Source organism: Jaculus jaculus, chromosome 11, assembly GCF_020740685.1.
Source record: "Jaculus jaculus isolate mJacJac1 chromosome 11, mJacJac1.mat.Y.cur, whole genome shotgun sequence".
Lineage (NCBI taxonomy): Eukaryota > Metazoa > Chordata > Mammalia > Rodentia > Dipodidae > Jaculus > Jaculus jaculus.
In genome coordinates this window covers 85,767,128-85,791,686 of record NC_059112.1, presented here as the reverse complement: position 1 = coordinate 85,791,686, position 24,559 = coordinate 85,767,128, and positions in this window count along the sequence as shown.

Sequence of the window (24,559 nt, the reverse complement as noted above, 5' to 3'; positions counted from 1 at the left end):
AAAGAATCAGCCCATCCCACCTCTAAAGGGTCCCACAGGAAATGAGAAAGAGTGCTGCTTACTTGGTGAACCGGGTACCAGCACAAGAGTGAAGAAGATAGACACAGAGAACACTTAACTCCTACCAAACCAGATATCCAGAGACACAGAGGATCCCAAGACCTCATCACTGAACCCAACATAGATCAGGGAATTGTGGAAGTGGGGGCGGAAAGAATGTTAGAGCCATATATTATGTACAGAGACATTGCCTCTTACCCATAACTGATGGCTAACCCCACAATGCACGACCCATATTCCCTAATGAGGAGGGTCCCTGCAGAGGGGGGAGGACAGGAAGGAGGGTAACGATGGTACCAACATGACTGTATACACTGTGTACATAACTAATAAAAAAGCCACTATACAATTTGCCACTCATATATAATTCTCTACAAAAAAGTTCTTTGAGGGCTGGAGAGATGGCTTAGCGGTTAAGCGCTTGCCTGTGAAGCCTAAGGACCCTGGTTCGACGCTCGGTTCCCCAGGTCCCACGTTAGCCAGATGCACAAGGGGGCGCACGCGTCTGGAGTTCGTTTGCAGAGGCTGGAAGCCCTGGCGCGCCCATTCTCTCTCTCTCCCTCTACCTGTCTTTCTCTCTGTGTCTGTCGCTCTCAAATAAATAAAAATTAAAAAAAAAAAAAAAAAGTTCTTTGAGACTTACTAGCCAATGATTTTGTATAACATTAAACTTATAATAAACAAAATCAAACAATGTGTACATATGACTCAGGGCCACAAATTTGTATTTTCCTTTTATCTTGTCATGACTTTATGTTACTTATTTTTTCTGAGTTTCTCTCTCTCTCTCTCGCTGTGTGTGTGTGTGTGTGTGTATTGTTTACATGTGTGGAGGCACATATATTTGTAGGGGGCATGCATTTGTATGCAAAAGCCAAAGGTTGATGTCAGGCATCATCCTTGACTGCTATCCAACATCTTGACTAGGGTAGTGTCTCTCCTTTGAATGCAGACCTCATTGAGCCAGCTTGCCTAGCTATCCAGCTTGTCTGAGTGATTCTTTGTCACCATCTCTCTGGCATCGTCATTTCATTTTGTTGCCATTCCCACCCATCTAGCATTTAGGTAGTTCCTGACACATGAATTCATCCTTATGACTGCATGGCAAGCATTTTTATTTCAAGGTAGGATATCACTCTAGCCCAAGGATAACCTGGAATTCACTATGTAGTGTCAAACTCAGGAAATCCTCCTACCTATGCCTCCCGAGAGCTGGGATTAAAGGCCTGCACCACATGACTGCATTTTTTTTTCTAACTGAGCCATTTCCCTAGTCCTTCCTTTCTTCTTGAAACTCTGCAACTATCTCAGATACTGTTGTGATTTACAGTGTACTTAAAAATTGAATTGATTATATTTATCAAATACATATAATATTAGTTTTCATGCTTGATTGTTATTTGAAAATTATAAAATAATTTAGATGATTTTGTAAGGGTAAATTATAGAATAGTGCCTTTTTAGTATAAAAACATCCAGTTAATATTATGTACTTTGTTAAAAATATAAAATCATTCTTACACAAAATGAAACATATTGGATTGAAAACTCAAACCTGAAAAATGAGTTTTCTTTCCTTTTTATTTATTTATTTCTTTTTTTTTTTTATTTTCATGGTAGGGTCTCAGTCTCAAAAACTAAATTTTTCCATACCAAGTTCTATATTGAAAATTTCTAAACTATTTTTTAAAGCATAAATTACAATCCTTTAAATCCATAGGTCTAAATATACAAAACTTGCATGAATATCTATTACCTTATATGAGCCCCAAAAGCTCACTTGAACAAGTTAGACCCATTAAGTAACACATTTGAAGAGCAAATCAACAGAGATGTCTTTTCTACATTTGACCCATAATGTTGATAAGTGTCAAGTTTCCTCACTTACAGAATGACACTCATTCATAATTCCCTGTTGGCCACCAAGTGATTGTGGCCAAGATCAGAGAATGAGATAATTAGAAGGGTTGAAATTTCTCAGATCAGATTTATAGATTAAACCATAATTTGCCTTGAATGAAATTTTGATTCAAACAATAGAAAAGGTGATATTAATTCTCTAGTTCTCAAGTGGATCAAACATGCAAGCTTCAAATAGACAACCACATTGTCAAGTAATAAATTTTGAGGGGCAATCACTTAAAAATCTTAGAAGGTTATTCTGCAGAACCCTTGTAATGATAGCAAGAGAAAGTGATGAAATGGAATATAGCTAAAATTACATTATTCATATGGAAATATGATTGTGTTGATACACGAATTTTCATATCCACTTCTCATCTATCTGCTTTGTTTTTCCTTTGAGTAGGTAGCATTTCACTGTTGTGTTTCTGCCCTATAATAAGAAAAGTTTTAATTGATGCAGGCTGATTTGTCCATTCTTTTGTGGCTTGTGCTTTTGATGTTGTATCTAAGATCATTATAGACCTCAAAGTCACAAGGTCATTTCTTTGTTGTCATCTAAGTGATTTGTAGTTTTAGTCCTTGAAAGAGGGCTTCTGATTCATTCAAGTTAACTTTTGTGCATGGTATGAAGTGTAGATTAAAATTCACTTATTTGCATGTGAATATTGTGTTGTTAGAGGAGCATCAGATTGTTGAAAAGACTATTCTTCCATGTTTTGCATTATTGGCCTTGTGGTCAAAATTAATCAACTATAGCAGTGAAGACTTTGCAATTTTTATGTCTTTTTACATTTGTTTACATAGTTGACCTTATTTATACCACTGATGCTAACATAGCAAGTGCTTCATTTTGCTAAACTCTATATTTTAATTTTTTTTTGATCAAGTGGGAAGAAGTAATAAAAGTCTAAATGAGGAACAAGAAGGCACTAGTACAAGAAATATTATACTGAGAAAGGACTTGCATGGTGCATGCTTTCTTCCACACTGACTATGCTTGTATACCCATGAACGATCCTAGTCAACTGCCTAATCGGTAAAGTGTAAGAAACAATGGCATCTAAGCAGATACATATGTACATCTCCCATGTTATGCAGCACTGTGAAAAATAAATAGTCCCTAAATTGGAAGTTTTAAGAAATCATTCTTAAAGCAATTGTCCACTGGAATACACTAGAATGCTGCCACAACCTACAAGGACTCAGTTTTGTCACAGAAGAAATTGTGCTCTACAAAAGACAACTTTTGTGAAGTAAATGGGTGTGATATTATCCAGTTAATGTATGATTTATGAATGGAGGGTAGGTCATATATTCTGAGCATTTTAACCATTTTCCACCATGCCATGCATGTTTCTTGAATTTTGTCTAATTTTCCTCCTACATGATTGAATGTTCAAGTTTGCATTAATAATTTAATAGATGCATAAGAATTTAAAAGATTAACATAGGGCCTAGAGAGATTGCTCAGTGGTTAAGATGCTTTACTACAAAGCCAAGGACAAGGTTCACTTCCCCAGTAACCACATAAGCCAGATGGAAAAGATAGCACATGCATCAGGAGTTCGTTTGCAGTGGCCCATTCTCTCTATCAGCCTTTTTCTCTCTCTTTCTCTCAGCTAATCAAATAAACATATAAAATATTATTAAATGATTAGCTCAAATAAATCACTTTTAATAAACATTATTTTACTTTAAATGAATATACTTTATTCAATTCTAAACAAATCACCTTATATGAATATAAGAGTATATTATTTGATTATATTATTTTCTTAATTGTAAGTGTGTGATTATAGGAAATTGAACGTTAAAAATAAAGGTTTCTTACAATGGTTTGTTGTTTCAAGGTCCTAATTTGGTAGTAAGTTCATAGCATTAGACAATTTTTATTTGTCAAACTGAAATGTTAAAGAAAGCAACTCTATATGAGTGACCAAATAACCTTGGGCCTGAAGCTTCCATGCTTCTTATTCATTCTCTGAAAGTCAGTACCAGAGTCCTCTCAGAGCTCATGGCCTCTAGCTTTCTGATCAAATGAATAAAGAAAACTCTTTCTGGTCATTGAGCCTCTGACTCAAAGACTTTACTTTCAATTCAGCACAGAGAGTGTTCAGATATATGGGGCCAAAGAACACACTTGTGCAAAAATTTCAGAATGTTGTTTGAGCTGTTATAGAATGAGGTAAATGATAAAGAGAAATTCCCAGGGCAGAATAGTGGGCACTTTAAAATGCCCATCTGTTTAAGAGAAAACAAACATTTGAGAGAGACTCAGTTCTTTGTCCCTTTACCTCCTATACAGAGCACTGGACCTTCATTGAAGTTGCATAATCTAGATGGCAGTTCTGTATAACTAAAAGTTTCATTAAGCATCTAAGAAATTCCCAGGACATATATGATGATAATTTTTACATCTGAAATTTCTCAGTTCTAAATTCTGTAATTTCAGGATGGTGAGGGTTTATTTGAAAATTGAGCTCCTCTAGTCATGACTCTCACTAGTTAAGTCTTTGGAGGTGTCTAGAACCTAAAATGCCTGTGGGACTCCCACAATCTCCACAGAACTAGTCAGCCCAGTGGACCCAGAACATTTATCATGATTGGCCTTGAAAGGATTGAGAAACACCTAGGTGACACACCCCTCAGGGTTCCAGAGAACACCATGTGGCCTATCCTCAGTGTGGGAAGCAGTAACCCATGGAGCAGATAGAAAGGCATCAGAGGAAAAAGGCAGTGTGGGCACACCTGCCTTCACTGCATCTTTCTGGGCCAATGTCCATTCATGCAGACATCCATTGCTTTAACTTCTAATGTGTAATCATTAGGTGTGATTCTCCAGTGCTCCAGGGGATTTCCATGCTTTCATTTCAAGTTTGAGGTTTCTGAGGTGTCCTGCTTTTTGGACTAAGTAGTTACTGAGTTGTTAGCTTCTATAGTGTGTAGATATATTTTCATTAGACTGTTCAGTGTCTATTGTATAAGCCCATGTAACAAATCTGACAAATACACTATATATATATATATATACACATACATACATACATACATACATACATACATATATATATATATATATTATTTGAGATATATATTATTTGAGAGTGACAGACACAGAGAGAAAGACAGATAGAGGGAGAGAATGGGCGTGCCAGGGCTTCCAGCCTCTGAAAACAAACTCCAGACGCATGTGCCCCCTTGTGCATCTGGCTAACGTGGGACCTGGGGAACAGAGCCTCGAACCGGGGTCCTTAGGCTTCACAGGCAAGCGCTTAACCGCTAAGCCATTTCTCCAGCCCTATTTATATTTTTTTATATGTGCCTATGATTCCAGCACTGGAGATATAGAATCATATGGATCCATGGCACTTGCAGGCCAGGAAGACTAGTTTAATTGGCAAGTTACAGACCATTGAGAGACTGTGTCTTGCAAAAGAAATAAATAAATAAAAAGGTGACTGGCATCTGAATAGTGATGCCAAAGGCTGTGTTGCTGTAATACAGTATCATATAGTCCTCTGACATCACTCCTTTCAGCAACCATCAGTAAAAAAGCAATCATAACAAATGAAGCAAAAACAATACATTACGATTACATTACAGTTTAGTTGACCGACTTTGCATCTGATGGTTGATGTCAGTTATGGAAACTCACCCTTCACTGTGCCCCAATATTTGTAACTTAGAAGATGCTGATTCAAGTGAAATTTAAGAACTCAAAAGGAAAAAAAAAATAAAGTACAAATGAATTTATATGAATATAATGAAAAGTAAACATCTGCCTCTAGGACAATCTATGCAGATAATACAAATTCCAGGAACTAAAGTGAGTAGATATTTAACCAGAAAGAAAGTTCACGGCAGCAAATTAATGAGACTAGATATTGAAGAGTGAGAGAGGAGAGAAGCAGACACAGCAATTCACCCTCCATCGCACAAGAACTGCAAACTGCCCTGCCAAGGGCCGCCATGCATACGCAGGAGACAGAATTCTGATGCACAGTTGGTACAGACAAAGGTGTGGTGATGACTTTGTGGAAGAGTTTCTTAAAGCATTATGTACTTGCTATTCTTCCACAACATCTTTACACAGAGAAGTGAAGCCACAAAACCATCCACACAATGATGCATTTAGATGTCAAAGGCAGCTTAGTCTGTTGTAATCAAACTAGGAACACAATTCAAATACAATCACATAGTGAGTAAGTAGACAAATTATGGTACAGAAACACAATAGGATGATACTATTCATTTATAATGACAGACTGATACTTGCTGCCTCATATATGAATCTGAAAATAATTATACTGGGTAAAGAAGCCACATTAAACCATTTATAATAAGAGATTCTGTGTATATAAAACTAAAAGTTCCAGTAATAGAATGAATAAGCAATGACAGTAAGCAAACCAGTGTTTGTCTGGGATTGGGGAACAGGGATCCTGTAGTTAAATTAATTCAATAGGACATGGTATCCAGTTCTAATGGATATCTGATTACCTAGAGGATGAAAGTTGATTCACAAGGGTACACATGTCAAAACTTCTCAAGTTCTATAATTTATGCATGTGTCACATATTGCATATCACTTTCACTTCAAGGTGTCATTAAAAGAGTTTAGTGGATGCTTAGAAATTAAATATCCATGTATTCTGGTTGATGAAGATGAGCAATAAACAAAAACAATTTTATCTTTCTCTCTTGAATGTTTGTACGAGGTAGTTGTGCATGTATGTATATATGTACATATGTGTTTGGGGATGTGTGTGGAAGTGTACACCTGTGTGTGCATGTGTATGGAGGCCATAGTTCTATTTCAGATGTCTTCCTTTTCCCACATGAATTTTTGAAACTGGATCTCTCACTGACCCTACCACTCCCTGATTGTGCTAGACTAGCTAGCCAGTGAGTCCAAGAGAGATTCTGTCTCTGCCTCCCTAGCACTGAGACCATAGGCATGTGCCACCATGTCTGCCATTTTACATAGGTAGTGAAAATCCAAACTCAAATTGCCATGCCTGTGCAGCAAGTATGGAGCCATATCCCCAGCCCTCAACTTCAAGTGTCTAAAACTAACTTACAACCACCCTTCCATTTTCTAATATTTGTTCAGCAATTTGCAGGAGTAGTTAGTATATTATGAGTAACATAGTCTAAAAAATTCATAACATAGGTATGAATAAAATGAGTGTATACAATTTTACCTTTTTTGTTTGTTTGGTTTTGGTTTTTTGAGGTAGGATCTCACTCTAGCTCTGGCTGACCTGGAATTAACTATGTAGTCTCAGGGTGGCCTTGAACTCATGGTGATCCTCCTACCTCTGCCTCCCAAGTACTGGGATTAAAGGCATATGACACCAACCTGGCTCAGTTTTACTTTTTGAGTAACATGGTTATGAACCTTACTAAAATTATATTTAATTAATTATAATGTAAACATATAAATAAATAATTTTATTGCTTTTTAAAGGCCTCTTTACTGTACTTAAAATAAAATCTACCTCACACAGTTTTGACATATCCCCTTCTTTCTGTTCTTTGTTATGTACTCCATAAACACATCAATATCCAACAGTCATACAGACATTGTCTTCCTCTAATATATCAAAAATATGAATTTTACTATAGACACTGCTTGAAGTAAAAACATAAACTAAAAAGAAGCAGATTAATTGGAAAAACTAGGTCAACTATATTTTAGTAATAAATTCAGTATTAATGATCTAGTTCCAGGAATATAGCATTATACATTACATGATTGATTTAATTTTATTGAGTTTGTTTATGGGCATTTTAATTGTTCTAAGGTTATACAAAAGCTGTAAGCTTAGGGGGTGCAGTTTCAAGTCTATAAATATTAAAATCATTTAATATTTTTAATTTATTTTGATGTATCTGTGCATTTGTGTGTGTATGTATGCATGTGCTAAACAGGTATCTCTTATCTCTTGCTACTACAAATGAATGCCCATGTAGCTTTATGTGAGTGGCTGGGGAATTGAACCCATGCTGGGATGCTTTGCAAGCAAGTGCCTTTAACCAATGAGTCATCTTTCAAGCCTCAATATTGCAATAACTTTTAATAAGAAAAATGTAAGTGAAACCTAAAGGACTTAAATACATTAGTTATAGTTAAAGAAGTCCTTGAATCCTGTATAAAGATGATACATGTTGAGGTAAGTGATCCCGGCTATCTACTTCAGCTCTAAGATAGTCTAATTTTCCTTCTCTGTTTACTGCCTCACGCAATACTACCTGTCCAGCTTCAACTTTCTCCTGCTTCTTGTGGCCTTTATGTTTCTTTATTAGATGTGGATAAAGAAACAGATCTCCTTTTTCAAGAATCCAAGCTAACATGACTTACCAGAAGCCTCCAAATCCATCTCAGATCTTCTCAGAGATGGTAGTCTTACTTAAGCACACTCAGAGAAAACTTGAATTATTTCATATTTTGTGTTGTGCATAAAATTCTGTATGAATATTGGGAACCCTACATGAGTACTCACATATTTGCTCATTTATCTAAGAAAATGTCATATTCTATTTTTTTTTTCTCCATCATGTTGGCTTTCTACAAGATTCAATGATGGCCTAGTTACATTAAAAAAAAAAATACCTACTAAAATCCAGTTAATTAATGCCTTGTCTATTATCAAGAAACTTTATGTTTTCTTGTGCATTTTTAACTATACATTGAAGTCATAAAGTATTGCATATGAATGCTTAATTAGAAATTTGATGGGCATCTGACAAGTAATGCTTTCATATTTTAAAATATTTAAAATGTTATATTTAATTTTTAAGTGTATTGGAGAGAAAGACTTGTCTTACTCTTCTCTGCATAAACTGTCTGCTGTCAGCTATCTTGTCCTTGCTACAAAAGAATTAATAAACACTTTCCTAAAAGAGCAATTTTTATTACCATCATAAATCAAGGGATGATCCCTGTTAAAGAGCTGAATTTTAAAACATATTCAAAATATCAATTTATAATGTTCTGGTATGTTTATAATTTCCATTAAGATATGCTTTGACTTCAAATGAAATATGCTATAAGATACATACTTCTTTCTTTAGACAATGGAGGAAAGAGAAATTTTGTAAGTCATTGACCTAAAGTGAAAAGAAAATCTTTTTTTTTAATTTTAGTAATAACTAAGTAACTATATAACTCGCTTACAAATAATTAAATTTGCCAAAATTTTAATGTTTTATGTTTAATGTAAACCCAAGTTTCTTCTTAGGAAATCATGGACATCTGGCTGGCCAATGTCTTGTCACGAAGAGTTCTGTATATTCTAAAACCTTTAGCAAATACAACTCTAGGCAGTCAATTACCAATATTATTTCTTATTATGTTTGTATAGTCTAGAGCCTGCTCATATATTTCTAAATGCCTCTTAGGGGGAAGACTCTTGACCTGGCTAAGAACCACTGATGATAAGTGTGTCTTCACCTCAACATAATTGTACTGCTGTTGTAAACAGAGAGGGGATTTATGATACCCTGTGTATGTGTGAACTTTCTAGGGTATCAAAACCTCAAGAAGGGCTGGAGAAATGTCTCAGCTATTCAAAGTGCTTCCAGCACAAGCATTAGGGCCCAAGACATCTGAGTAAATACTTGGGAGTAGCCACTTATTTCAGTAACCCAATTCCTGTGTGAAAAAGCCTTAGGATCAATTATGAAGCTAATGAACTAGAAAGCCCTGTTCGGTAAGTACTCCAAGGCAAGAAAGCACAAATGAAACAGGCTGTTGAGTGACAGAGGGAATACCTGACTTTCTCCTTTCCCCCCATAGTAAATGCATGGGGCAGTATGTCAACATATATACATCTACGCACCACATACATACACACACACATTCCAAAATCTGTGACTAGGACAAAATCATTTTACCTTAACACAATCATGTAGCCATACTTTTGCCAGAAAAAAATAAATAAATAACAAAATCAAATTTCAATTATCTTTGCTATGGAATCTGAATATATAATTGAATAGTTACTTTGTGATAAAGACTTAAACATAAAAAATTATATTCCAAAAATACTTAAGAAAATATTCTCTATTGGTATTTGAAAAAAAAAATGGGCATAGAATGGTATAGCCCATTTCTACTAAGTAAACTATTTGAAAGTATGATACGAAATAAGGAAATATACAAAACACCAAAGGTATATGAAAAAAAATGTTCAACAATACTGTCAGGAAAATGCAAATTAAATCAAAATGTAACTCATTATTTTGTACAACCAATATATAATAAATAACTAAAAGTTCACCAAGACAAAACATCATCTTATACCTATGCTTATGACTATTACCAGAAAAACAAATAAATAAATGTTTCCGAATGAGGAGACAAGTAAATCCTTGTGTTTTCCAGATAAGAATAGAAAAAGTAGAGGTTTCTCAGAAGATGTTGTTAGCATACAACCCAGTGATTCCACTTCTACGTGTGTGTGTGTGTGTGTGTGTGTATGTATGTAAACAAAATGCAGACTATAAATGAAAGACAACAGCAAAAGTCCACAGATAGCCCTATGTTAATTTGATGATAATGATAATATTTATGTATATAATCATAAGGATATCATTAAATTATTAAAAGGAATAAATGAACTCAGCCACAGTATAGCATAAAATGTTAACATTAATAATTAGTTGCATTTCTAGGCATTAGCTATGAACAATCTGAAATGAAATCATGATGTGCATTTACAATAGCATCACATCTAACAGAATACTGAGGAATAATCTTAGGAAAATGTGTACACACACAGAATGTAAAGACCAAGATACTGTTGGAAGAAATCAAGAAATGAATAAAGGAATGGAATGACTTCCACATTCATGTATGTTTGAAACTGTTGTTAACAAGGCAATGCTGTTTTTCAAATTCAATCTACTCTACCAATTTTCGATATTCCTTCTTTACACAAATTGATAGCGGGGTCCTAAAACCTATGTAAAACTTCTAAGGACCTAGAATACCCCAAACAACCTTGAAAGACAAGAATTAAAAATTTATTAGTAAGCTACAATAGTCAAGACTGCACAGTATTGGCACTCAGGTAAGTGAAGTGTTCAAAACAAATCAATCCAAATATTTTCTGTCAAGTGATTTCCACAAGAGATACAGCAGTCTCAAAACTAGATCTTCACTCAAAAATTTTAAAAAGTGAGTTGTTTCTTCAAGCTAAACACAATTAATTAAAATTTTATTTTAATTAAAAATTTTTAAACTTAAAAATTAAAAAAAAATAATTACTTTTTGACTATAGAGATACCAACAGACCCAGTTATTCCCTTACTGGGCATCTACCCTAAAACCTTCAAACCACAGGCCAGAAAGATTTGCTCAACCATGTTTGTAGCAGTTCAATTCGTAATGCTAAGAGCTGGAATCAATCCAGATGTCCATCACTAGAAAAATGGATAACTAAGATATGGTATATCTACACAATGGAATTCTATACAGCAGTAAGAAAAAAATGACACAAAGAGATTTGAGGGAAAATGTTTGAACCTGGAACAGATCATTCTCAGTGAACTTACCCAATCACAGAAAAAAAAATCACCACATAGTCTTACTCATCCACAGCACCTAACCTAAATCTACTCAAGATAACTTACATACCCAGCAAGCATCTCATGGACTAGACACTAGGATGGATGGGGAGGGAGGGGAGGGCAGTGGAGGGGTGGGAAACACAAATCTAGACCCAAATGGCAATGGTACCATAAAATTTTACTTCCTAAAAGGCAAAACAAATGGCTGAAACTTCACCAGGACCTTACAGGAAACACCTGAATCACAAGACACTGGAGAGGGTAGAATCAAATCTAACCTAAATCTTCTACATCTTCCCTCCCTCGCTCTCCCTCTCCTTCTCATCTATCTAACTCTTGTATATTAGTTATCTTTTTCCTCATTTTCGTAGTGGGCACTGACCTGTATCTCCCAGTACCAACATGGGGATATCTTCCACAATGAGCTTTTGATCAGAGAGACTTACAAGGTTTCCTAAAAGAATGACAGATTTCTGTCAGAGTACTTGATGACCCACCAAAGGTTAGTGGTAAGACCCTATTGCTGAATACAGAATATGCAGCTGACACATAAAATGGAACAGTATGCCTGGAAACCACCAGAGTCAGTCCCCAGACAGTCAGCGTGTCTACTGCCAGAAGGTGCAACATGGGCGACTGGGGAAAATGACCAATATCTGTCCAAGCAACTCATGGTCTAACTTAATTAGCAACAAATAACCTGTTGTGATGCCCACACAAGTGCAATAGTGGCACACAGCCATGGGGGGAACCAACTGCTCTTGATTCAGCTAAATGATCCCCTCAGTGGTAGGGGACCAACAGCTGGGTCTGGGAAACAAGTCAGAACCATATCCAAACATAAGCCCACTCTCCAATATCAAACTACCATCAATCATGGGGTACAAGAGGGCCTACATCTATTAAACTCTCTATAAAAAAGTAAGGAATATCTCATTTGTCCTGGTGCTAACTTACTCTCCATTGGAGAATCTGCTTCTGATTTTCAGATAGATGTATATCCTAAGGAGAGAGCCACCCCATCATACCTCAAAAGGGCCCCAGCTGAAGCTATGAAAAATTGGCAAAACAAGCAAGGGTGCTGTTTTCCTGATGAACCGGATACCAGCCCAAGGGGGAAGGAGACCAACACAGAGAAAAATCAACTCCTACCAAATCAGAGAGCCAGAGCCTCAGAGGCCCCCAACCCCTCATCACTGAAGCACACCAAAAATGAACCCAACATGGCTCAGGGAAATTTTGTGGAAGAGGGGCCAGAAAGAATGTCAGAGCCACATGTTGGGTCATGATATGCAGAGACATTTATTTTACCCATAACTGTGGGCTAACTCCATAATGCATGACCCATATACCTCAACAAGGAGGGGCCAATGGGGAGGGGCAGGTCACGGATGAGCCTAATAGTGGTACCAAACTGCCTGTATTTGCTGAATACAAAACTAATTTAAAAAAAAAGAAAAAAATGCAATAAAACTCCTAAGAATAAAATAAGAACATTACTGTGACCTTGCAAAGCATTTTAAATATGGCATCAGAAGCACAAGCAACAAACGATGATTTAACTAATAATTTAGCTACAATATGCTTAAATATGTTTGTGTGTCAAAGGACATCAACACCAAAAAAAAAAAAAAAAAAAAGAAAGAAAGAAAGAAAAGACATCCTAGAGTAGGAGAAAATATTTCCAAAGCAGAATTCTCAATTAGGAAGTCATATCTGAGTTACATATAAATATCCTCCAAATCCTATAACATCATAAAAATACAAATAACCCCATGAGCAAATGGAAAGGATCTCAGAAAAGGCAGAGGAAGCATAAAACATCCAATGAATCTACTAACCTTTAGAAATTCAAATTTAAACTATCATAAGATTCACTTCCTATCCAGACTAGTGATTGTTGTAATCATAGAAAGAATACAATTGCTGGAAACAGTGTGAAGAAACTTGGAACAGTGGAAGGATACTGGAAATAGATTGGATATTTTGGAAGTAAAAAAAAAAAAAAAAACAAAGACAAAAACAAAAAAAAAAACTAACAGTTTTTCAGGAAATCACATGCAGAATTACCCTATTCCATCAAAGTTGAACTCCTTTGTCACAAAAACAAATGAAAATATGCCCACATGAAAACTGATACCCAAATGTTAGTGCAGTTTTGTACATAACAAAAAGTTTAAACAACAAATTTGTGCAACAAATGGTGAATGAATAAATTAAATTTACTTAACAATAAAATGTATTCTACAATAAAATAATAATGAAATAGGTGAATACCATGGCATAATGGAAAAGGCTTATCACAAAGACCACCTATAAGTGATGCTATTTAGAAGGAATGTTGATGGCCAAATTATAGAGGAGAGCACAACATTAGTAACTGTATAAGCCTAGAGTTGAGAGAAAGGAATGATTATTACAAAAGGAATTCTTTTTGAGCAATTGATATTGAGAATCCTATAAAACTGATTATGGATATTACTGTGCATATCTTGGAATCTTCTAAAACTATGGAATTACACTAATCAAATGGAAAATTTATATTGTATGTGAATTATATTTCATTATATCTTGTTGACTATGTATGTGAACTTTGTTAAACAGTTCCTTATGTTAGATAGTTAAAGAAAAGTACTATAAAAATATATATTTTTATAACTTTGGTAAGTGCTTTAAAAATATAAAATACATAAATCTCAAGGGGCCAGGGAGAAAGCTCAGTGGAAAAAGTGCTTGCTGTACAAGCAAGAAGACTGGAAGTTGGACCTTCAGGACCCACATAAGTACCGGGAGGCATAGTGACCTGTTCCTAAACCCAGCACCGGGCAGGCAGAGAGAGAGGATGCACAGGAGAAGCTGTGTCGCTAGATCAGTGCATCAGTGAGCTCTGGTTTCAAACCCTGTCTCACTCAGTGGACAGGGTAGAGGAAGAAGCCTGATGTCATCTTTTGGCCTTCATGTATACACCTGTACTTTGGCCCCTGCATACATGTGTCCACACATATACTCATATGCATACTACGTTCACATACACACCAAAAGTGTAACAATTCTGTTTCATTCTTAAATGTTCCAAATTGTGTATTTATGGGATTTGAGTTCCATACTTCCCCAAGCTTGAGTTCATTAGACACTGAAACCTTCATTTTGCATTCCACAATTCTATGTCTGTAGGAATTGCTTTATTTACTTATTTATTTGTTTGTTTATTTATTTTTATCAGAGATGCTTAAAATCCAACTAGACAAAGATAGAAAACTAAACAACTGAAGGGGACATGGTGCCTCATCATTAACCTTGAAATACTTCAAGGTTCACACTAATTATGGCAGCCAACACATGTCGTGAAGAAGCAAAGCATTTTTATATATTCCTGGAAGGAATTAAAAATAACAACCCATGACCCTGACCATGAGTTTTGGTGGAACACTGCCCTGTCCAAAATGGTGACCTTGGCAGTTACAGGGATCACACATGGAGAGTAGCAAAACAAGAATTCTTTTTTTTTTTTTTTTTAATATTTTTATTTATTTATGAGAGAGAAAGAGATAGAGTTACACCAGGGCCTCCAAGCACTGCAAACTAGCTCCAGATGCATGTTCCTCCTTGTGCATCTGGCTTATGCAGGTACTGAAGGATCAAACCTGGGTCCTTAGTCTTTACAGGCAAGCACCTTAACCACTTAGCCATCTCTCCAGTCCAGATCAGGAATTCTGGTCTTTTTTTTTTGTTTGTTTGTTTGTTTGTTTTGGTTTTTCAAGGTAGGGTCTCACTCTAGCCCAGGCTGACCTGGAATTAACTATATAGCCTCAGGGTGGCCTCGAACTCATGGGGATCCTCCTACCTCTACCTCCCGAGTGCTGTGATTAATGGTGTGAGCCACCACACCTGGCTCAAGATCAGGAATGTTTAATGTTGGCTTTGTGTTTATTTATTCTATACTTGACTCATACAACTAAAGTACTAAATGGTCTAATCAAATTTTCTTTTCCCAGACTTTGTGGTGACAAATTAAAAAATCATAGAATTGAAACTTTTTTAAAAAAATATATTCAACTGTGTAAAAAGATAAATTCAGCCTATGCTGGCCAAAAAAATAAAATAACAACAACAAAAAAAAATGTTAAACTTAGAAATGGAACACGTTTTAGGGAAAATTTAATATTTTTCAAGTAATTTATCTAATCATTAGAATTTTCTATTAAAAATCCATTTTATGGGCTGGAGAAATAGCTTACCAGTTAAGGCGCTTGCCTGCAAAACCAAAGGACATCAGTTCAATTTCCCAGACCCACATAAACCAGATACAGTTCATTTGCAGTGGCTGGAGGCCCTGGCATGCCTATTCTCTGTCTCTCTCTGTCTTTCTGTCTCTCTTTTTCTGCCTCTTTCCCTCACTCAAATAAATAAGCAAAATATTAAAAAAAAATGATTTTATTATAAAACCACATGTTTGAGGTCAATATAAGTCTGTTAATGAAAGGCATAATTATATTTCATACATTTCACAGATGTGTTTAAATATGTCTCATGTCTCATGTCTACCATTCCAAGATCCTAGAAGCAGGAGTATTACCATTAATTTAAGGCCATTCTGGGTTATAGTGTGACTTCCAAGCCGGCCCAAACTACAATGTGAGTCCTGTCTCAAACACAATAGCATAATTTTGGATTTCAATAGAAGAACCAAATATCTAAATCATATTGCTGTTTTACTGAAATTAAACTACAATTTCATTTTCAGATGCAATTAAAGACAAAAAGAAGTTACCCACATAGTTTTTGCTCTTTAATTATTGCTTATAGTATATAATTAAAAAGCAATGCTTGGGCTGGAGAGATGGCTTAGTGGTTAAGCGCTTGCCTGTGAAGCCTAAGGACCCCGGTTCGAGGCTCGGTTCCCCAGGTCCCACATTAGCCAGATGCACAAGGGGCGCACGCGTCTGGAGTTCGTTTGCAGAGGCTGGTAGCCCTGGCGCGCCCATTCTCTCTCCCTCTCTCTGTCCTTCTCTCTCTGTCTGTCGCTCTCAAATAAATAAATAAAAACTTTAAAAAAAAAAAAGGCAATGCTTTCAGTGAGAAACTACAGACTACTAGTTAAGAATACTTTAGTCTAGGAAGCAGATCCCCGGTGATTCATTTTCAAATAGACTCTCAACATTGTAGAGAATAAATCTCATAGTCTATGAACAAGAGTCATAGTTTCACACTCTTATTGTTGTTAAAAAATCAAGATATAAAATAAAGCAATGAAGTTTCTGTATAAACTAGGAACTCACAAACATGTAAGTATTGATGTTTGTTCTTTTTTTAATAGAACTATCAATGCATTAATATTCAAGTAAAGCAGTGCCCACCTACTAAACTAGTTAGTATTCACGGGGCTCAGGCATGGAGATTATGAGTTCCAAGCTGCTCTGCAATAAAGAGAAGACTGTTTCCTAAAATTAAAGCTAAACTAAATCTGAAATAAAATAAATTTAAAAAATTAAAATAGTCTTAGAATTCAAACTTTCAATTCAAAAGATCTATTCTTAGAAACAAAAGGAAGAAGAAAATGACACAAAGTCAGATCCCATACTTATGCAAGGGGCCCTGCACTCAGGTTATCATTCTCTCTCTCTCTCTCTCTCTCTCTCTCTCTCTTTCACACACACACACACACACACACACACACAAAACTCCCATTTAAAGAATTAAATAAGGATTGGATTTTCCATTTACCAGAGTTACATTAAATAAAATTGAACATTTAAATTAAACATTCTAATCAAATATTTATTCTGTGCCCAAAATGATAGGAGTGGAGTGCTCCCACCATATCCTTCTATTTAAAAAAAAATTAAGGTTAAATATTAAATACAAAATTAAAGGCTCACAGGCATCATTCAGGTCTGTGTCACTTGCATTTCATAAAAATGTCATTTCCATTAAAATGGCATTACATGAAAATGGGTTTTGCTGGGGGTATTTTTTCTGCAGATTAGCCATCCTAATTACAATTTTCTTAGGCTGGTTTTAAAATGAGTTTCTGTTCCCAAAGCTCTTACCAGTTGATAGAAGAGAAAACCAGCCTGAAGGTTCCTAGGCAATGGCAAGAAACCACCTACAATTAAAAATGTGGTTTATTCTTTAATCCTTACCTACCACTAGCTGTGTATAAAAGAGGGAGAGTTAATTGTACTCATAGGCCTTTTAAACTTTTGATAGAATTCCATATAGAAAAAAAAATCAGATAAATTAATTATATAAGGGATGTATCCCACTTGGTTTAAAAATCACATATTGGAAAAGCAAATACTTGGCAGTCTGTGATTATTTTACTTTAGTTATGAATAAAAAGGTGATATGGCTCTGTTTATAATTTCCTAGACACTCAAGACAAATGATGAATTGATCTGATTAAATAAATTAATGAAGTCACATCTTGATATTTTCCAGTCATTTTTGGATGCACAATGCCCTATAGTTCTGCCATGACTTCTAATAGCAGATTTTAAATATTTAAAAGAATGACAAAGCAACCACATTTTGATTCAGTTATCTAAATGAATTCTTTGAAGGTGAAGGTTAGACTCAAGATTCTTTTTTTTTTTTTTTTGAAACAAGATCAAGGATCTATACCGATATTTTATGCATGAAAAAGTACAGTAGTAGTTGATGACCAAGAAATATTGATTAGTGGATGTGAGTAGAATCAATAAAGAACAGTTTTCTTCTTGCCCTGACTTTCCACTGTCACTGGAATTTCACTGAACTGGATTTTCTGGCTTCAGAAAGTACAAGTGACATTCAACTCAACAAGGTGACAAACTCAACGCCTAGGATCTGCAAAAACATAGCGATTCAGGGCTCTGTGGAGAGGAGTACATTTACCATGTTCCCACTATCAAGAAGTATGCACCTCATTACACCAGAGCTTCGTAACCATTTAGACGTTACGAATCACTGCAGTGGTGTGGGGTGTGGACTGGATTCTGCATTTGGAAACAGCATCTTCATGATGTCCCTATGGGTGACTCATAGACTGCTCCAACGAGGCAAGGGATTCAAGGTAATGGGTAGTAGAAATACATAGAAAAGAGGACAGTACAAGGGTACATAAAAGACTAATACAGTTATTACGGGAGAGTAAGCTTAACACTCACCTTGTCTGGGGAGAATGATGGAAGCAAAACAAGTTCATAGTTAACAAAAAATAAGCTAATCACTCTTGTCTGTACTATTCACATTTATATACCACATCTACACTATCTCACCAATCAGAAAATGTTTTGAAATCTGTGATCAGCATGTTATGTAACAAGTGCATAACATCAATCTTTGTTTTAGTCAATATTGTAATACGTGTATGTACTAAGATTTTGAAAATAAGATGTTCAATGTCTTTATCAAGCATAGTCAGCGAGGCAGGGCTGGGTTCAAATTCTAGGATTATTTTTTAGCTTTAAAACAACCTGATCAAGTTGAAAAGCACTGATAGTGTTCAAAGTAAGAGAAAAGATATATTTTAATATGTAGCCATCTTCAGCCTCTCAACATCATTGTTTCTCATCACAAAAGAAGAATGCTTTAGGGTTACTGTTGGAGAGTACTAGGATCACCAAGACTGGCCAAAGGAGACAACAAAAAGTGAAAGAAGTTAGTATCAAGGATTAGGAGCTAAGAACAGCAAGACAGTAGGCACTTCAGTTTGGTGGAATTACAGGTCTCTGTGAGGAATCTGGCTTCTATTGTGAAAGAGTGATTGGGCTGACTTCCTGAAAGTATTTCTTCATGTGCTTTTAGCAAGTAAACTAAAAACTGTGGCAAGGATATTAAATGAGAGTCAGATTATTTGTGCATTACACACTATAGTTCAGGGAGATACCTGTCCTTGAGATGTTCATTTGGAACTATTTCAGTATTTTAGGTTGAGAAAGTGTGTCCCTGTGTGAGGTCACCAAGAAAAAATATACATAAGAATTGTCCATAAAGTAAAACCTGAGTCACTCAAGAAAGTGAAGAGATGAAAGGTCTCAGACAAAACTGTCAAGAGACAAGCCCTGTAGGGGAAAGCTAGGTTACAGGTCAGAAACAAAGTTCCCTGTTCCTGAACATCTACTTATTACAGTGGTGAATAACTGAAGAATTTTGTGTCCTTTTTGGCTGATTTTAATGGAGATTTCCACAAAGTCTCATTTTTGGTATGAATCAGTACCCCTACTATGCTTAGGAACTCATCTTCCAGACATGGTTTTGATCAAAAATGTGCATTGAATTGTAATCAACAAATGCCCGTCACATGCCCAGATATCATCTCTAGTTTGAAGAGTACATTGTGACAGTCAGTGTCTCTTCAATAAGCTGTAATATTAGTCTTAGAAAAGATGAAGCACATTTTTAAATGACTATAGTGTACTAATCCAGCACATACAAAGAAATCCTTACTTCTCTGGGCAAGTGTGTTTGGGATGACTAAAAAGAGCAAATATGTAGAGAAATTGAAGTGAAATTAAGTATATATGCATAATTCATAATTCAAGGTACCATACAAAATATAAATATTATTAAAAGTTAATAGATAGCTATATGGAAAATATCAGTCAATAGATAAGTTTAATTGATGAAAAACATTTGTACTTGCAAGTATTTATTCTGCACAAGGGTCTGTCGATACTTATTCACTTAAGAATTTTGAATATCTATTCAGTTTAAATAGTTAATCTGTATTTCTAATAATTATAATAATATATATCCATTACAAGGGAATTTCTGTAAGTTCTAAAAGCAGTAAATACATGGGCCCTAAATTTGTGTAAGAAATGTTATTCTTAATTTCAAGATATTTCTGTTACCGAGAAAATGGTAATCTTCTACATACCAAAAAGAAAGAAGGGGATATGTATTTATCATGCAAAAATACCGGTTTAAGGAATACAGAGGCTCCTACAAGTTCATTACTAGAGTAAACTTAAAATTCTGCCACCATGGCTTAGGAAATTTTGTGGAAGAGGGGGCAGAAAGATTGTAAGAGCCACAGGTTGAGACATGCCCAGAGGCATTCCCTTCTCCCAAAATAACTGACTACTGCTCCCACAATGCATAAACCACAACCCCATGAAGAATATCTGCAACTCCACTGCAAAGCATCCCCAAAGGAATGGGGGCATGGATGAGGTAATAGAGAATACTAACACATGATGATATGAAAAATTTTGTTAATAATAATAATAATAATAAAATATTTTAAAATACTGCCATAACCCCAAATCTCTCTTAATGCACACATACTCAAAAAATTGAAGCTTATGTATTCTCTAAACATCCCAATGTGTCTCAAAAAATTGCCTTAAAACAGTCATAATAACTAAGCTATTTTAAATAGAGTATTGTAAACTCTAGCTCTGAAAAATAATAAACTCATTTCCACTTAAGACTGAATGTATTGTGGGATGGAAATTACTATCTAACACTAAAGTGAGATTAAAAGTTGTCATGTTGAACTAATATTTTTCTTTAAATAGCTACTTGTTTTTACTTCTATGGGACCAGAAAATAGTACAGGTTATACAAACTAGTTAAAAATAGGAGGAACTGTTCAAGATATGAGTGTGGAAACACTTCCCAAACAAAACCCCAGTAGCCCAGAAAATTAAACAATTACTCCACCAACAGGATCTAATGAAGTTAAAAAGCTTTTGCACAAACATACTATAAGCAGAGCCAATAGATTTCCCACTGAACTGGATAAAATCTTTGCAGGCTATGCCACTGACAGAAGCCTAATATCTAAAATCTACAAAGAACTCTAAAAACTAAACAATAAAAAAAAATCAAACCCGCTCCAAAAATGGGGCAGTGTAAGTTCTCAGAGGAAAAAATACAAATGGCTAACACACACTTAAGAAAATGATCAACATCCCTAACCAGTAGGGAAATGCAAATTACAACAGCTATGAGATTCTACCTTACTACAGTAAGGATGGCAATCATTAAAAAATATAACAACAACAAATGTTCATGAGGATGTGGGGAAAGAGGAATCCTTATCCACTATTGGTGGGAATGTAAACAACCACTATGGACATCAATAATGAGATTCCTTAAAAGGATGAATATAGTTACCAATAGATCCAGTTATGCCCTTACTGTCATTTATCCTAAATGCTCCATGTATCACTACAGAAATACTTGCACAATCATGTTTATAGCTGCTCAATAGGATGGTATTTTAAATATGTAAGTGAAAAGTAGATTAATGGGGGTGAAAAGGCCCAAAAAGTGAGGTCAGGAGAAGAGATTGAGTAAAGAAAAGGTGGAGGGAGGGCTAATAATCTAAGAAGATATAAATAAATCATATGGAAACCTACTTTTTTGGACAATGGAACACTCAGGAGCTGTAAACTGTTGCTAGAAAATTTTCAGTGCCAGTGATGGGATAACTTCCAGTGAGTTGTTGGCCAGGGAGGTCCCCAATGACCCCAAAACATTATAGGCCATTGCCGAGGCCCTTGGTTTCCCACCAGGAATAGATGGTAAGACCCTACTGCTGAAGACTCCACATACTTGGGCTGCAAGCCCACTGAGAAATCCTGATGGAACTGAACTGAGAACCCCCTCCATATAGGCCAGCTGACAGAAAGCTGAAAGAATCCATTCTGCATGCAGTTCAATGGGAAAAAGAGAAAACACCAGTGAAGATACTCAACAGTGAACACTGCAAGCCTTATATTTGGCCAGCCAGACCAAATGAGCCAACTGATGCAATAGTGACATGCCTGTCATGGTGTAAACCAACTGCCCTCTAAATGGACTGGAGGCCCATTTCATGGGATGGAATACATCCCTGCTACTGAAAACTTAAAACAAGGATAGTCATGAGCACTAGGGGTGTAACATCTGCTGATGTCTGACTAAATGTATATACTATGCTTATTAAACTGCCCAGTAAGCACTTCTCTTAATGTTCATACCCTTATATTAGTGCTACTCTCACTTTTGGTAATCTCGTTTCAGATGGCAGTGACCTTGGGATGACTCAGAAGGGATTGTGGTGCTGAAAAGAAGTGACAGGAGTGCTCAGCACTGCAATATCTCTATCACACCTTCCAAGGCTCAGGGTCTATTGCGGAAGAGGTGGTGGAAAGAAGTTAAGAGCCAAAGGAAGCGTAGGACTCCTTCCAATTGTGCTGCCCCAGACATAAAATGACCTCACAGTGCCTGACACTACCTACACAAGACCATCATAATAGGAGGAAAATATCATGGCATCAAAATAAGAGAGACTGATTACGAGGGGGAGGAGATATGATAGAGAATGGAGTTTCAAAGGGGAAAGTGTGGGGAGGGAGGGTATTACCATGGGATATTTTTTATAATCATGGAAGTTGTTAATAAAAAATATTTGAAAAAATAATTGGAATCAACCCTGGTGCCCATCATTGGATAAATGGATACCAAAGTTGTACATTTACATAGTGGATTTCCACTGAAGCGTAAGAAAAAATGATACAATGAAATTTATAGAAAAATAGACTTGAAACAGATCATAGTCAGCAAAATCACACAATCACAGAAAGACAAATACCACATATTCTCACTTATTTGTTGCAAATAACATGGACCGGCCTGAGTTACTGACATACCTGATAGGCAACTAAAGGCCTAGAGAATAGGGATGGAAGGGTTTGGAGGGAGGGAAAGGTGGGGTGGGGAAAAATAAACGCAAAACTAAATCCAAAATTAACTGGTACCATGGAAGCCATTATCCTTAGAGATATACTAAAAGATATAACCCTCAAAAGTAGTAAGGGGAGAGCACCTGAAAAGAAGGGCCCTGGAGAGGGTATGATGAAGTCTAAGCCTAATTTTTTTCTCTCTCTAGACTGTAAATCCCAGTGCCAGAAATCACTTGCTACCTATAATGAGCTGTTGATCAGAGAGATCTGCGTAGTCCCCAAACAAGACAGTGTTCTGTCAAAGCACTTCATTACCCACCTGAGGCCAAAGGTAAGACCTATTGTTACAGAGACCATATGCTGCCAACACAGAGCATGGAGAGACCTGGCTGGAACCTGGAAGAAAGCCAGTCCTCAGATAGCCTGCCTAGTGCTGGAAAGCATTACATGAGCTCCTGGGGGAAGGTGGTCAACAACAGTCCAAGCAACCAGAGGTCTACGCTACTCAGGAGCAAACACCCTGACAGGATGCACATTCCAGTGCAATAGTGGCACACAGCCTTGGTGGGTAACCAATAACTTTATGATTGGCTACAAGATCCAATCAGTATAAAGGAACCCATATCTGGATTTGGGAACTAGATCAGAATCCTATGCAGACAAAGGTCATGCTCTGCAGTGTCAAGCTTTCACTAGTCTTTGGCTAAAAGAGGGGTTACATACATCAAATTATCCCTAAATGAATAATGCTCTTCCCATTTAAAGTATGCTGACTTCATTCTCCATTGCAGAATCTGTTCTTTTTCAGAAGGCAGGAAGAACTGAGGAGACAAATTACCCCTTGCACTTCAGTCAAACCACAGCTGAAACCACAGCTGTATTGGGGAGACTAGAAAGAGTGCTGCTTTCATACTATTCCTGAAAATTAGCAGCAGAGAGAATATTTAAATTTTATAATATTATGATTTATTGGCCTTTCCAAAAATTGTTTTTATTTATTTGAGTGATAGAGATAGAGATTTATATGCATGTCAGGGCTTCTTGCTACTGAAAAGAAATTCAAGATGAATGTGCCACTTTATGCATCTGGCTTTAGGTAGGTACTGGGGAATGAATTCTAGACCAGAAGTCTTGGCAAGCAAGCACCAATCAGCCATCTCTCCTGCCCTTATTTACTGACATTTTTGATGCTGCTTCTAACTTTTTACCAGAACAGTCCGTTCATCCACACTGGGAAATAAACACTCTATATTCTTACCCTATAGTACAAATTCATTTTCAAGATAATGTTCTCCCGTATAAAGATGGAAACATTATCCATATAGGTTATATCTATGATAAAGAAGAGCTATATGTAG